Below are 13,869 nucleotides of genomic sequence, written 5' to 3' on the forward strand. Positions count from 1 at the left end.
GGTCACACTTGATCGGACACAGCCCAGCGTCCGGTCACACACCAGCTTCTGTGTCATCGTACGTCAGCCTGACCGGACGCAGCCTGCCAGCGTTCGGTGCTTTCAGACCCAGCGTCCGGTCACTGGACCGACGCTGGCATCAGCTCTGTTCTCACTTCTATCTTTTCCACCCTTGCTCCAATGAGCCAACCACCAGAATTTGCATCCGGCGCAATAGAAAATAGGCATTCCATTTTCCCGAAAGCACCGAAACCACATGTGTTAGCATATTTTCACAAACATTTTCAAGGGTGTTAGCACTCCACTAGATCCTAAATGCATATGTAATGAGTTAGAGCATCTAGTGGCACTTTGATAACCACATTCCGATACGAGTTTCACTCCTCTTAATAGTATGGCTATCTATCCTAAATGTGATCACACTCTCTAAGTGTCTTGATCACCAAAACAAAATAGCTCCTACAAAATATACCTTTGTCTTGAGCTTTTTGTTTTTCTCTTTCTTCTTTCCAAGTCGAAGCACCATCTCCTTTGTAAATGTGCCAACACCACCAAGTGTACACCACCATGTGTATGTGTGTTAGCTTTTCACAATCATTTCCCAAAGGATGTTAGCCACTCAACTTGCCACGCCACTCGATCCTAGCGACGATGCAAAGTTAGATCACTCGAGTGGCACTAGATGACCGATATGCAAACAAGTTTGCCCCTCTTGATAGTACGGTCATCTATCCTAAACCCGGTCATAAACTTCTCTACACACCTATGACCGGTGAAATGAAATGCCCTAGGTTATACCTTTGCCTTGCGCATTCCATTCCATCTCCTTCAATGTCGATGCAACACATGCACCAACACGATCAACAATGATATGATCCACTTCATATCATCACATGATCATATTGGTTCATCGATCTTGACTTCACTTGCTCTTCACCGTTGCCATCATCCATCGGCGCCAAGTCTTGCTCAAGCTTCACCGCCACGCGGTCCATCACTCCAAAGCCTTCGACTTGCCCTTCACGCTTGCAACCGTTTCATCAAGCCAAGTCTTGTCTTGATCTTCTCTACCTTGATCACATGACTCAATGTCATGTCTCATGTGCATTTAAGTTCCTTCATCATCACATGTGTGAGCTTTGCAACATCTCCAAGCCATTTTCACCTCCATGGCATATGTTGCTCACACACATGTACCTATGGACTAATCACCTGTATATCTCACATAAACACAATTAGTCCACCTAAGTTGTCACTCAATTACCAAAACCAAACAAGGACCTTTCAACAGTGTTGTGCTAGTGCTCAGCGTGAGCATGACATGCAAGAGAGGCTATATCAGTTGGAATAGCAAGCAGGCATTATATCTTCTCCTCCACTGCCATTTGTGCCTCCTCGTGATCTGTTGGCTTTATATGATGAGGCTTGTGCGGTGGACGATGATGATGTTTCTTCACGCCCACATGGCAAGGGGAAAGCAACTGAAGACGATGAGGAATATCAAGAGGAAGAAGATGATGAAGACGACGACGATGGTGAGGAACGTGACCAAGGCGATGATGATGACTCCGATGATGAGTAGTTGGTTTCTCATGCGGCCTACCCCTTTTGGCACTTGTTGACAAAGGGGGAGTGTTAGGCTTTGATTTATTATAATAAGTTAGTTGGTCTTTATGTTTTGGAACTTTAAAACCTTTAGCGTGTATGAACTATGTCGTGTGGTGGCAACCGTGTGATGGACAACTATCTATTTATATGTGTGATGGATGATTGTAGGATAAGCTATGTTTTAATCTATCTTATTTGCTTGTGCTTATCTCTACTTGTCACGATGAATGTTTTTTTGTATGGCCATGTGTTACTTCAAGTTTCTACTTTGAAATCTTGGCCATCATACTTCTTTTTACCTGTTGTGTGAAATAACATGTCATATTGCATCTCTTTTCACCGATACTTATTTGTTCACACATACTTGTTGCACCCCATGGATTCCAAAATTTAGGGGGAGCTTTTGTCTTGGTGTATGCAATCATGTATACATGATTCCAATTGAAATTCAAATTCATGCATACATCAAGGGGGGAGCTTTCCATAAATTTTGGGGTTCAAAAGTTTTAAAATCTTTTATTCTTATAAAAGCCTAAGTTGGTTGTCATCAATTACCAAAAAGGGGGAGATTGAAAGTGCATTTGCCCCCTATGTGGATTTTGGTGTATTGATGACATCCAACTTAGGGACTAATGTGATCTTAATGAGATATGTTGCAGCTATTAGTCCCATGAAAGATTCAAAGAGTTGATAAAGATGAAATGGTATCCCTCAATTCTTGAAGTTGTAAAGGCGGTCGAACTCAAAATGATCTACAAAGGTTTTAATTTTGTTTTTGAGTTTAGGATCCGCTGCACTATAAAGAGGGATGCAAGTTTAGTTGGTCTGAGGAAGATAGAGTGCTCAAGTATTTAAATAAAATCAAAAGAGAGTCACTCTAGCACTTCACGAGCACTTAGAATATTTTTCTATGACTTTTGATGTCGGAAGTCCCGACCTAAGCCAGGAGTCCCGACACCTGTGCTTCTGACTGCTCGCTGTCTGTGCTCATCGGAAGTCCCGATGTTCATCAGGAGTTCAGACCGTCGGAAGTCCCGATGTTCGCCGGGAGTTCCGACACTGACCTGACCCAAGCCAGGAGTCCTGGCTTCAGCAGTGCTGGCTGTTTGTTTAACTGTGCTCGTCGGAAGTCCCGACGTTCGCCGGGAGTTCCGACCGTCGGAAGTCCTGACGTTCGTCGGGAGTTTCGACACTGACTTTCACCCGTGGACTTCTGACCCGTTGTGGACAGTGTTCTCTGTTGTTGTCGGAAGTCCCGGGATCTACGTCGAGACTTCCGACGTAGATCTGAACGGTTGGATTTTCTCTTGGAGTATAAATACTCCTCTCTTCTCTTCTAACCGTTACAGACTCATTTTCACAGTTGACTCACTTCGTGCTGAACAGCTCCCAAGCAACCAAATCACCCCTCTCCTTCCTCCTTTGCTCCAATCTTCGATTCCCTTAGTTTTTGAGTGAAAGGAGAGTGAATTAAGTGAGAGCATCACTTTGGAAAGCTTGAGCACTTGATTTCTTCGTCAAGCTGGTTGTCTTTGCGTCTATTACTCTTGGGGCTTTGCCCCTAGCCAGCTAGGCATTGCCCAAGAGCTTCCATCTTGTGGAAGAGCCTTGGGAAGTTTGTATCACCCTTCGATTTCTTAGTGGAAAGCTCAAGTGACCTTTGTGGTCGCTTTGAGAGAGGCAAGGAGGTGGAAAAGACTTCAACCTTAGTGGTCACCTCAACAACGAGGACATAGGAGCTCCTTTGTGGGGTTGCCGAACCTCGGGATAAATCTTTGTGTCCCACGTGCTTGTTGTTGTTGTGATTGCTTGAGATTACTTGTATGTATTTGTCTCTTTGTCTCCAAAATCTCCATTTTAGGGTTTGGACTCGATCTACGGATTGGAGGCATTAAGGCATCAAGGGAGTGACCCAACATCTTCACCAAACCACTAGGAAGTGAGGTTGTAAGATTATTTATCCACAAAGTTAAATTTGGCACTGCTTTTGTAGTTCACTTAGGTGTCGGGACTGCTGACGTTTGCGTTGGAACTTCTGACAACGTCGGGAGTTCCGGCCCAAACGTCGGGACTTCCGACAGTGGCTGATAGAATTGAACTTAGCATTTGCAGTAAATTTTTAGATACGCCTATTCACACCCCCTCTAGGCATTGTTAGATCCTTTCAATAGGCCCCTGCCAGACCATCAAGGGGAGCGGTGAAACGCACCCCAGGCATGGTCGCCGACCCGACGATCGGAGTCCCAGCCTGGATGGCCTAGGACCATGGGCCTTTGGCCGACGCATCCAGAGAGTGTCGTTCCCACAACACTTCTGACCACCAACCAACATTGCCAAATATCCTAGGGAGACGAACCCTGGAATATGGCTCGAAGACTTTCAGCTCGCCTGCTGAGCTAGAGGAGTGGATGATGACCACTTCATCATTCAGTACCTCCCCATCTATGTGGGAGAACACATTCGAGCGTGGCTCAAATTTCTCCTGCATCACAGCATCCGCGACTGGGCAGATCTCAAGAGGATCTTCATCGGCAATTTCCAGGGGACGTATGTCTATCCTAAGAATTCCTAGAACCTTAAGAGCTGCCAGCAGGAGTCCAAAGAGTCCCTACAGGATTACATCCATAGGTTCTCGAAGTGATGCAACTCCCTTCCTGATGTCGTTGACATGGATGTCATTAGCGCATTCCTCTCTAGGACAACCTATGAGTCTTTAATCCACAAGCTTAGCTATCTGAAACCTCAGACCACCCGTGACCTACTCGACGTCGCCACAAACCATGCCTCCAGTGAGGAGGCGATCAGAGTGGTCTTTAACGGAGGACAGGAGAAGGGCAAAGCCAAGTGCGAGGATCAAGATGAGGGCCCCTCCACGTAGAGGGGCAAAAAGAACAAGAAGGATCGGCATCGATCGGCCAACTCCTCATTGGTTGCCGCGGTGGATCGCGCGGGAAAATAGCCCTAGCAGGGCCTGCCTAACCACTTCGACAAGCTCATTGAGAGCTCATGCACCAACCACGCCTACCCTATCAAGCACCTCTATATGGACTGTGAACTCCTCAAGCGCTTTCTGCGATAGGCCGACGGGCCGAAAGAAGGAAAGGGCAAGGAGGCAGCGGCCAAGAAAGGAGGCGCAACGAGCAAGGATGGGGATGGGTTTCTTGATCCTGAGGAATGCCTCACGATCTTTAGGGGGGGTCCAATGTCGTCTACTCCAAGCGCCAGCACAAGGTGCGCTATAGAGAAGCATGCATCGCCAAAACGGCCATCCCCTCCTTCCTTAGCTGGTCAAAATCTCTGATCACTTTTTATCAGAGGGACCATCCCTCCCATGTCGCCATACCGGGTCGCTACCCGCTCATCATCAACCCTATTGTCCGCAAGAAGCGCCTCACCAAGGTGCTGATGGATGGAGGTAGCGGTCTCAACATCCTCTACGTCGACACCCTCGACACCATGCGTATCCCTTGGTTAGAGCTCTACCCAGTAAGCTCTCCCTTCCACGACGTGATTCGGGGATGCAGGCGTACCCGCTCGGGCAGATCGACCTACCCGTCAAGTTTGGCGATCGAGCCAACTTCCGCTCAAAGGTCCTTACCTTCGAGGTGGTGGACTTCCTAGGGTCCTACCATGCCATCTTGGGACGGCCATGCTACACCAAGTTGAAAGGACCTAGGATGCCACCTAGAGAGGGGTGAATAGGCGTTTCTAAAAATTAACACCTTTAAATGCAGAAATGATTAGTAAAGGGAGTTTTTAAAATGGAAACTCCAAATAAGAGTAATACCAGCTATCACAAGTCAGCCACAGAGTATGTAAAAGATACTAAATAAATCTAGGAGCCGAGAACCTGCAACACAAGAGTTAGAACATGGATCAAACAAATTCAGCACTAAACTATAATATTGGACGTGTCCGGTACACACGTGTTCTGAAGAATAGCCTAGCATAGGAACCAATACCGGACGTGTCCGGTATACACGGTTTTAGTGGAACAGCCCAAAACTTGCTCCTTTCGATTTCTATCTTCCAAACAAATAGTAGGTACCTACTAGAGATGACAAGATACACAGAGAACCTGCACAAGAGCTAGATCAACACAAATATCAAATGAAATATGAATTGCGACACGATATTTATTTTACCGAAGTTCATACTCGTTCGAGTCCTACTCTCCGTTGAGGGGGCTGCGGGCGACCCAGCGAAGGTCAGCCCTAGAGGGTACCATGAAGGTCACTCTAGCCGGAGTCTTTTCCAACCCCTTTTCCTCCTTCCACTAGTTGATTCCGAGGCAGCAGAATCGACCGTTACAAACTTTCCGAGGCACACCACAATCTCTCGGGTATTTATAGCCCCCTTGGAAAAACTAGCCATTTTATTGCCGTTGCCATAACCGGACACGTCCGGTATGACTTACACTGCGCCAACGGTAACAGAGTTACAGTGATATTGTGAGGCGTTGGAACTCCCGATGAATGCTAGAACTTCTGACCATCGGAACTCCTAACTTACGTCGGAACTCTCGACCCTCAACACATTTGAAAAGTATGATAACTGAGTCAAAGTATGTGAGGTGTCTGAACTCCCGACGCATATCAAAACTCCTGACTCACGTCAAAAGTCCTGACCCTCAAGGCATTTGAAAACTAGTCGTTGGCCTCTGGTCGTCCATACCGGACACGTCCGGTATGACCAGGACAGTGAACACTCCAAGTCAATTTAAGCGCGAGACATCGGAACTCACGACCATTGTTGGAACTCCAGATGAACCAACCCAATAACATCAAGAATTTTATCATGGCTGGGCATATACTGGACATGTCCGGTATCAATACTAGACACGTCCGGTATTGCCAAACCAGTAAAAACAAGTTAGCTCTTTTGTCTCTCAAACACTCTAAAACTCACATGGGTTGGCATGAGTACTTATGAATGATTATCTATCAACATGATGCATCCCTCTTAATAGTATGGCATACCTATTAGACTCAAGATCAAATGAAAAATGAATTTATACCGCTTGAGTTGATCTCTTTTGAATTGATGTCGTCTCTTTCAATCTTCATCAAGTAAGGTTGCCAACATGTTGATATTGATCTTTACAATTGAGCATAGCCATCTTGAGAACATGACTTGATTCCATTCATCAAATATGAATAACTCCAAATGCATCAAGTCACTTCCAACACTTTGTCCAATATAGATTTGATCCTCCACATCAATATGACCATCATAGCTTGATTAGTACCTCAACTAAATGCAAGTACTTTCTTATTCACCATAGCTAGGTTCTTCGGCCACCAAGCCATCGCTTGCCCTTCACCCTTGCTTAGTACCTCGAAGCCTTCCCTTGCTATCTTCACCATCTCAAGCCATCAAGCCACATCTTGTGTTGAATCATCCATTCTTTTGTATTGTTATATTTTTCATTTCAATTTAGCAAGCTTCAAATATGAGACCATTTCATATGCAATCCCTCATGTCTCATCAACTAATTTTTACCAGGCTTGCTTTCACATAGTACAAGGAAATCCCACAATAAATAAGCCTTTGCATGAATTCCATTTGCATTGTTGTCTTGTTCTTGAACTAGATTGTTTATACAACAACACATCATTTGGCTTTCATTACGTACTTCTGAGATAACCTATTACCTATCCACACTTAGCAAACGGGTTAGACCTTTAATCATGTTGTCATTCAATCATCCAAAACCCACTAAAGGGCTAAATGCACTTTCAATCTCCCCCTTTTTGGTGATTGATGACAACTTGATTAAAGCTTACAAAAGAATATAAACATTTAAGCTTTTGGGTTCAATGATTTATGAGAGGCTCCCCCTTAATATGTGCTTATGATTAGAATTCACAAAATGACCTCAAATGTCAATTGCACATACTAAAACATATAGGAGACTCCCCCTAAATCATTGCATCCGTGGGGTGCATGTGTGTGTGGTAAAGTAAAACCGTAATGCATATGACAAGATATATCAAACAAGAATAAATATAAAGGCATCACATCAAATATTTTCATTCTAGCATGCATAGTCCTTATGAAAATAAATACAACACATGCATGTCACACATAGCACTCATTACATATTTTCTCAAGTCCACAAGCTACTAATATATAAATAAAGATCATGTCTCAAGAGATACATAGATAAAGCATGAGTATAAGTCTCGTCTCTCACATGATACAATCTATCTCAGACTCAAGATACATTAATGAAGCTAAAAAACTACAACCTGTAGTACATATCTTTAGGTACAAAGATAGACAAATGAAACAAATATCCTGAAGCTTTAATCAGTCTCTCTCCCCTTTGTCATCTATCACCACAAAGGTCCAACAATGACATACTAAGGATAAAAGGGCTGCAAGCTGTCTCTGAAAGTTGTGATCACTCATCACCATCTTCATCTCCACCAACATCCTCATCATCTAAGCATGGAGCACCGACTAGATGAGAACCACACGCACCAGACAGGTCATAGCCACCAGACCCATAGTAGCCGAAACTACCAGTGAGGTCACTCCACCAGTCTGAGGCATACTCGTCTGTAGCACTGGGATGTGGCTGAGAGTGAGTAGGCACCCGAGCCTATAGTGGTAAAGTGTCAGGATGCTCTAGTGCCTGCTGCTACTGCTACTTCTGTCACTAAAGAAACTTAGCAAACTCTGTGTCATACCTAGCCTGCTGCTGCTCCTTAGTCTCAGGCTCACTGGCTACCTCATTTGACAGTGGGAGACCTAGGAGGATCAAGCTCAAGTCTAGCAGAAATCTGCTTCAAAGTCCAAGTGTCCTTCCTCCTAGCCTCCCTCTCCTTCAGCTGCCTGACCTGTATGTCCTTGCACATTCCAAAGATAGCACTGAACATCTTACGAATTAGAGAAGAAGGACTGCGGCGACGTGAAGAAGAACGTGAAGGAGCATGTGGTAGAGGGGAAGCTCCTCCTGCTGCTACACCACCTGTAGGTGCATCTACCTCTACTGCTACTGCTCCTTTTGGTCCTGCTGGAGGTACCTCAATCTTAGACATGTCTGCAACAATCTTTAGGGCCTTATGTACCTTGTCATACTCAAAGGTATGCCCTATGACCTGCTCAATCATGTGCATAATGTAGGGAGCAAAACCATAGCCCTTGAGGGGCCTCTCTCCAACACTCCTGGTCTCACACCAGATGAAGTCGAATACACTGAAGAGTCGTGCATCTGGGGCAATCCTATGGAGCAAGTTTTTGGAATAGTCTGCTATGTTGCCCTTGTCTCCACCCTTGTAGCCAATGGTCTTCCTAAACATCCTATCCAGGTATCTATAGGTAGGGTGAAGACCTAGAACCTTCCCCACTACTCCTCTCTCACCTCCTGGTGGGTACATGTAGGCGAGCTACTCTAGAGGCAACACCTGCTCTGTGTGGATCTTGTCTCTCTAAAGATCATCCTCTTAGAAGCCAAGTAGAGCTACAAAAGCATCATAATCCATATTGTACCACTGGCCCTCAAGCATCCAGTGCACACGCCTCTCATCCTCCTCAACATACAGAGTGGCATAGAATTGAGCAATCACCGTTGTGTTCTAGTCATGCTGGAACTCTATGATCTCATATACCCCCTGTATGCGCACAAATGGAAATAGCATGATCAATGGAGGACTTCTATAAATCTCTGATGTACTACCAGTCAATTCACTGAGATCAGGCAATCACTAGGTTTTTGGTGAGTATCACACTGGTGTAGAAGTCCATATGAAAGGCTGTCTAAAATTGATGATTAAACTAAATCTGAGGCAAGCTCCTTAGATCAATTCTCCTCCCATATCTTGCTCTTCTGGTCATGCCTTTCCCTCGATAGTCAACTCTAGAAACAAAAGAGGGTACACTAGGTGGATATGTCTCAAGTAAGCCATAGTGCATACCCTAACCTAGCTGGTGCTGAACTAGAGGTACTGCCTGCTCCTCCTCAATCTCTTGCTCATCATCTGAGCTACCACCATCTGAACCTTTGTTAGTGCTCTTCCTCTTTCTATTACTGGGCTCCACTCTATACTCCTCTGTATCTATGTCAGAGGAAGAACTGTTGTCTCTCTCTCTCTGTACTGTGGAGCACCCCTAGTAGCTCTAGAGAGTCCCCTGCTGTTGTCCTGCTCCTGCTAACTGTATCTAGGATGCATGTCCTGCCTTGCCTTCTTGTATTTCTCTAGTGCTGGATCATGCTTATGCTTGGACCTAGGCTTCTATTTTCCATTCATGGCTGATGTCCTCGAGAGAGTGAATGAAGATGATATTGTAAATCCAAGTCCTGGAGCCTTCAATCTTGATGCAAATCTCCTCCGATCCAATCTCCCTCTTTTCTTTTTCTTGGTGGAATCACTTGATCGCCAATATGGTGGAATAGCGGTGGTGGCGTCAGCTTGGAGAAGAAAAAAGAGAGGTAGAGGATCAGGGCCAAAGGGGTATGGGCCTTTAATTGACCCGCGCATACCGGACACGTCCGATATTTGCAGGCAGACAGTTTTTGTTCCAAAAATTTATTTTCTTGATTCCAATTCCTTTCTCTATTATTACTCAGTCCAAAAAGTATACAATTCTTAATCCAAACAAAGAATCACCAATATTCTTATCCAATGCCATAATTGCTTTCCTCTTTTCCAAATATTTGACATAAACATGATTTTGCTAACTTGAGAGAGATATAGTGAGACATAATAGAATGTGGACTTAAGAAAGCCATGTCATGTGTGATTAGCCAATCAAACACTCAAGGAGAGCTATAATCATCACATGACAAGGCTAGGTCACAAAGACCAAGATTCAAATAGTATTTCAAATTCACACCACCTACACATGCTAGTTATGGGTTTTGAAAAATATCTCTCCTATGTCACACAAATGCACATTCTAACATATAAAGGGCCTTAGATGCACTTACAATGCATGTATGTAAATACATACCTTTGCCTTGAGCCCACAAGAATTCACTAAGAAGATACATAGCATGATAATCTTTATGTTGACCTTAATTGCCAAATAATCATGCTAGATACGAAATCAATTTTTCATCCAAAGGACTACAAAGAATGCTACGTAAATTTGTTAGTCCACAAGGTGCAAAATAGAAACTGAGCTCCCCCTAAATAAGTGCTTTAAGTAATTTGAATGACTTTCAACTAGCACTTTATTCTATTAAGAATTTGGGAGTCAATTTTTTATTTTGAACCACAACCAAATAATTTGCCATATTTAAATTTGAGTTCAAGAGATGCTCACAATCCACTTAGATTTGGTAAACCACAAGCTTCTGAGTAAATTGAGGATATATGAAAATATATGGATCAAAGACTCAGTTGCAATCCTATTAGTGTTCTGGTTCCTGCAATACCGGACACGTCCAGTAATCATACCGAACATGTTTGGAATACGCATAACAGAAACACTTTCTTTCTGTCCTTGGCCATACCGGACACGTCCGATAGTAATACCGGACATGTCCAATAGGTGTAGGATAGAAACAAATAACCCATTGCTTATGATTCTTTGTTTTAGCTATAGTATTTATTTTATGCCTTGCATCTCAACAAATAAATTACTCTATTAGAGAGTCATTAAAAGCATCATATGGCAAAATAAAATACTTTTCAATTGAATCTAATTAGCCACTTTCAATATTTCACAAACATGCCTATTTGCAAACTATTGAGCACAAAACGAACAAAGTGGCTATCCTATAAGGTTTAGGTACTTGTTACCAATGGTGAGGATGAAATAGATGATATATTCATTAAATTATCTTCGGGTCAACCATATAAGAGATTATGATAAGAATTGGTTGATAGATTGAGTGAATATTATCAATTTTCTTGCTCAACCACCCCGAAGCCTTCATCTCATCACCAAGTACCTACTTCATTAACCTAAGCACACTTTGTTACCCAACTCTTGTTGGGTCCTTTTGAGTTAGTCAACAAGTGCTTAGGCACCCAAATGGCTTTAGCACTAGTTTATGGTGAACACATCACCTTGCTAGTGCTCACTCCATTTGTGGTCTTCCTAAGCATATCATTATAAACAAATGTGTTTTGCTTAGAGTGTTACCATTTGGGCATTCATAGCTTAAATGCCCCTTTCTTCTACAAGCATAGCATATGCGGCCTTTGTTTGCTTTATGCTTGCTTTGCTTGTATGGACATCTATCAACCTTGTGGCCCATCTCATTGCATCCATAGCATTTTTTGTGGTAACTTGGTCTTCCTTTTTTGCCTCTTTGTACATTGGGCATTTCTTTGTATGATGCCCTAATTTCTTGCTCATGAGACAAGCGCTTTGTCCATCACTTTTCTTTTGGTTGGCCAACTTGTTTGAGGCCTTTTGTTCGGCCACTTCACACTTGTTGGCCCAACTCTTATGTGGACACATGGGCCACTCATGTCCATATAATCCACAACCATAGCATAACCTTTTTCCATGTTTCTTGCTCTTGGTTGTGTTGGTCTTGCTTGAAATGTGATTCTTTTGTTGGGCTTTGGAGGAGGCAAAGTTTGAATCCTTCTCAAGCTTATTCACCATGTTATCACGGTTATTTTGAGAAGGTTGTGCTTTCTCCTTACCCTTCAACTGAATCACATCTTTCTTTAATCTTTCCACCTCTTCTTTGAGCTCTATGTTTTCTATGAGATTTAGCTCAATCGAAGATTGGTTTGCTTGAGGAGCACACTCATTAGTACAAGAAATATTTAATTGAGATGGTGTACTAGTGAGTGAATGTGTGAGAGGTTGAAATTTTTTTACCGATGTGATCACAACCTCATGAGCTACCTCAAGCATGATGCTTGATTCTACTACTTCCTTATGAGAGCACTTTAGATGAACATAGTTTGCTTGTAGCACATTATACTTGCTTGATAGTTCATCTAGCCTTGCCTTGAGCTTAAAGTTTTCCTTCTCTAGTTGTAAAACACTAGAAGAGGAGTTAGTAACTAAAGCATGCTCAATTGACAATTTTTCATACCTTTCACTTAGAGCCTTTAGTTCTTCCATCTTGAAGATGAGAAACAATTCTTGCTTTTGAAGTGATTGCTCTTGCTTCTCAATCTCTTATTCAAGCTCATCATTCTTTTCAACTATCTTCATGATGATGAACTTGTCTTTGCGGTTGAGATGATCAAGGTTGTAGTTGTCTTCAACTTCAACATCACTCTCATCTTGATCATCTACTTGTGCTTTCTCCTTTTCTTGATCTTTCTTGTTACTCTTCTTCTTGCTTTTCTTGGCCATGAGACACAAGTGATGAGTATCATGAGATACTGAGGTTGACTCATCACTTGGTCGCCACTGGACTTGAGCCTCATCATCACAGACAACTTGTTGTCCTGCTGCCACAGCCATACCAGACACGTTCGGTATGCAGGCAGACGGCAGGTCATGCGTTGCTTGCACTTCTTGCTCCGGCTTGGCGCTCTTGAGGTCTTGTGAGGCTTCTTCACTGCATGAAGACACAATGGACAAATTTTCCATTGACTCGATCTCAAGTGCATCATCACATTTGGATTTTCCATATAACTCAACAAGCCTAGTCCAAATGAGATGAGCACTCTCCGGAGGTGGATGTCCATTGAAGATTGCCTCATCTTGAACCTCTACACTTAATGTACTCAAAATAACATTAATAGATTGAGCATTGAGTTGCACACATATCTCTTCCTCTTTTGACAAATTTTTGTAGTTGCTCCAATCAACTAAAGAAAGAGGTATGCTTGCATCCACAATATGCTCAACAAGAGGACTAATATCCTTAAAAGCATTGAGTACATGAATTGATCAAGGTAGAAAGTTTGAACCATCATTTTGGAGAAGCACCGGCTCCAACTCGATAGGCGTCAACATCCTTTTCTCACGGCGGTGAAGCTTTAGGTGAGAAACTTGCTCTGATACCAATTGAAAGGACCTAGGATGCCGCCTAGAGGGGGGGTGAATAGGCGTTTCTGAAAATTAACACCTTTAAATGCAGAAATGATTAGTAAAGAGAGTTTCTAAAATATAAACTCCAAATAAGAGTAATACCACCCCTCACAAGTTAGCCACAGAGTATGTAAAAGATACTAAATAAATCTTGGAGCCTAGAACCTGCAACACAAGAGTTAGAACACGGATCAAACAAATTCAGCACTGAACTCTAATACCACACGTATTCTGAAGAACAGCCTAGCATAGGAACCAATACCGGATGTGTCCGATATACACGGTTTCAGTGGAATAACC

Source organism: Miscanthus floridulus, chromosome 19, assembly GCF_019320115.1.
Source record: "Miscanthus floridulus cultivar M001 chromosome 19, ASM1932011v1, whole genome shotgun sequence".
In the NCBI taxonomy this organism is placed as follows: Eukaryota; Viridiplantae; Streptophyta; class Magnoliopsida; order Poales; family Poaceae; genus Miscanthus; species Miscanthus floridulus.